The sequence below is a fragment of the Oncorhynchus mykiss genome, chromosome 12 (assembly GCF_013265735.2).
Source record: "Oncorhynchus mykiss isolate Arlee chromosome 12, USDA_OmykA_1.1, whole genome shotgun sequence".
NCBI lineage: Eukaryota > Metazoa > Chordata > Actinopteri > Salmoniformes > Salmonidae > Oncorhynchus > Oncorhynchus mykiss.
Window position 1 is genome coordinate 64636632 of NC_048576.1, and position 3899 is coordinate 64640530.

Sequence of the window (3899 nt, forward strand, 5' to 3'; positions counted from 1 at the left end):
TGTTGACAGTTACTGAACATCTAGTGACCATCTACAACCCATCTACCTCGGACAATCCAAAGAAAGTTTTACCTAAATGTTTCTTCCCAGAAAGGTTTGCAACAGTAAAACAGTAAAGACAAAGAAAATGTTTCCTGATTCAGAAAACAATGCCGTACCTCACAAAATGAAAGACGAAGATGTCAGTTATTTTGAAACACACACACTTTAAATGCATTAATACATATAGACATAAGCTATTTTAGGTACAATATATTATCTAAGTTTAATACATAGTAATATCTGGTTAATAATAATGTATTAAAAATGTTATTTCACACATATATAATTACACATTTGTTATGTATACCACAAAATAAAAATGTCCTGTTTTTTCATAATATCTGTAGTATATGCATTACCAGTCAAATGTTTGGACACGCCTACTCATTCAAAGGTTTTCTTTATTTTTTGCTATTTTCTACATTGTAGAATAATAATGAAGACATCAAAACTATGAAATAACACAATCATGTCGTAAGACATGAAGGTCAGTTAATCCTAAACATTTGAGGAACTTTGAAACTTTCTTCAAAGTGCAGTCGCAAAAACCATCAAGCGATATGATGAAACTTGCTCTCATGAGGACCGCCACAGGAACGGAAGACCCAGAGTTACCTCTGCTGCAAAGGATACGTTTATTACAGTTACCAGCCTCAGAAATTGCAGCCCAAATAAATGCTTCACAGAGTTCAAGTAACAGACACATCTTAACATCAACTGTTTAGAGGAGACTGCTTGAATCAGGCCTTCAGGGTCAAATTGCTGCAAAGAAACCACTACTAAAGGACACCAATAAGAAGAAGAGACTTGCTTTGGCCAAGAAACATGAACAATGGACATTAGACCGGTGGAAATCTGTCCTTTGGTCTGATGAGTCCAAGTTTGACATTTTTGGTTCCAACTGCCATGTATTTGTGAGACGCAGAGTAGGTGAACGGATGATCTCCACGTGTGGTTCCCATGAAGCATGGAGGGAGAGGTGTGATGGTGTGGGAGTGCTTGCTAGTGACACTCTCAGTTATTTATTTAGAAATCAAGGCACACTTAACCAGCATGGCTACCACAGCATTCTGCAGCAATATTCCATTCCACCTGGTTTGCGCTTAGTGGGACTATAATTTGTTTTTCAACAAGACAATGACCCAAACACACCTACAGGCTGGGTAAGGGTTATTTGACCAAGAAGGAGAGTGATGGAGTGCTGCATCAGATGATCTGGCCTCCATAATCACCCAACCTCAACACAAGTGAGATGGTTTGGGATTAGTTGGACCGCAGAGTGAAGGAAAAGCAGCCACAAGTGCTCAGCATATGTGGGAACTCCAAGACTGTTGGAAAAGCATTCCAGGTGACTATCTCACGAAGCTGGTTGAGAGAATGCCAAGAGTGTGCAAAGCTGCCATCAAGGCAAAGGGTGGCTACTTTGAAGAATCTAAAATATAAAATATATTTTGATTTGTTTAACACTTTTTTGGTTATTACATGATTCCATGTGATATTTCATAGTTTTGATGTCTTCGCTATTATTCCACAATGTAGAAAATAGTAAAAAATAAAGAAAAACGCTTGAATGAGTAGGTGTGTTCAAACTTTGGACTAAAAATCTCAAACTATTTTTTTTATGTATATACAATTCTTGAGCATGTTTTGCCTTGAAAAAAACTCTCAGTCAAACATACATGGATCATTACGAACATTTGGAAACAGAAATCACTAAGGTCTTCAGCTGTTGGCATGAAAGAAGAGATAACAAGCACTGGTCTGTCTGAAATCAACTGCTGATATTCTAGTGCTAAGTCAAATGAGAGATCCCACCCCACCCCTCTGACTTTCTCCTCCAATAGGTTTTGAGAAGGTGAGGAGAGAGGACAGGAGTATGCAATTGACATTCTCAATTTTAAGGACATATTCTATGTCAGTTACTAGTGCCAAGCCAGTGTTGGTCACATTTTGGTTGGCTGTCAACATTGGTGCATGGCGGAAAAGGACTTGGCTTTTAAGTTGGTTATGTACGTCTGTCTTCTTTATTGGTGCTTACACGTCATCGTTATAGAATTTGGTTACACATCTGTAACAGCTCAATATGTGTAATTGTGGCTTGTCTATAGTTGTGCTTTACTGTTAGTTGTTCGGTTCTTGTATGTCATACCCTGTCCTTTGGCCTGTATGATGGGATAACCTTTCAGATTTAGCACTGTTAACAGTAGATTTGGCTTGGGTGTTAACTTGGCATAGATAGGCAGAAAACATTAAACAATGCAGTCCTCCATGACCACGAGTATACACCAAACAAAGAAAGCTAAACTGGCAGAAAAGATATGGCAAGCAGGTCCTAGGTCATTGTGCAATGACTGGGCCACAGTGTTGAGGCCCACAAAACACAGTGGTGTTAGGTAGGACTTGTGTTGTTCTGGTCTCATCACCTATATCATCAGGTAGTTATGCACATCAATTGTATTCCTACGGTTCCTTCTTTAATTTGTGTTGATATATGTGGGAGTATAGGTGTGTATGAGTTCCAAGACTGCATCCTGATTCTCCACCTTTCTCCCAGAGTGAGCACTTGCGCACTCCCCATCAAGGGTTGGTGGAAACTCCTTCCAGCCAATGCTTACACCAATCCCATTTTATCCATGATGGGGAGTATGCAAGTGCACACTTTGGGAGAAGTGTGGACAATTGGGACACACAGAAGCGAAGTAAGGCTGCAGAAAAGAACCCCTCTTCTGGTTAGAACTGTCTGATCCCATGGAAGTGGCCAACCAAAACTGCATCCATCCCCCCCCCCCCCACACACTAAAGGCAAACTGCTTCCAGACACTGACACATACACCGACCATGGTCTCTAAGAAGTCCCTCGCTTTCCCCCATACCCTGCCTCCACCTCCCCGGCAATGTTGTAGCATTCACTCACACACAGTCATTGCCAACCCGTGATCCTGTTCCACCCTGTTAGCCACCCAAAGTCCCTGTCAGGTACTCAAGTCTCAGATCTGTTAGTGCTATCTTGCCAAATCCTACAGTGCCTTCAGAAAGTATTCATAGCACTCGATTTATTCCACATTTCATTGTTACAGCCTGAATTCAAAATTGATTAAATAATGTACCTTATACCTTATAATGACAAAGTTAAAACATGTTTTTAAAAAGTTCAGGAAATGTATTGAAAATTAAATACAGAAATACCTCATTTACATAAGTATTTACTCCCCTGAGTCAATACATGTTAGATCCTTTGGCAGCGATTACAGCTATGAGTCTTTCTGGGTAAGTCTTTAAGAGCTTAGCACACCTTAAATTGTACAATATTTGCACATTATTCTTTTTTAAATTCTTCAAGCTCTGTCCAGTTAGTTGTTGATCATTGCTAGACAGCCTCTTCAAGTCTTGTCATAGATTTTCAAATTGATTTAAGTCAAAATTGTAACTAGGCCATTAAGGAACATTCAATGCCATCTTGGTAAGCAACACCAGTGTATATTTGCCCTTGTGATTTAGGTTATTGTCCTGCTGAAAGGTGAATTTGTCTCCCAGTGTATGTTGGAAAGCAGACTGAACCAGGTTTTCCTCTAATATTTTGCCTGTGCTTAGCTCTATTCCATTTATTTTTATTAAATAAAGTAAATCCCTAGTCCTTGCCGATGACAAGCATACCCATAACATGTTGCAGACACCACCATGCTTGAAAATATGAATCATGTGGTGGTCAGTGCTATTTTGTGTTGGATTTACCCCAAACATAGCATTTTGTATTCAGGACATAAAGTTAATTTCTTTGCCACATTTTTTGCAGGTTTTACTTTGGTGCCTTATTGCAAACAGGAATATTTTAATTCTGTACAGGCCTCCTTTTCACT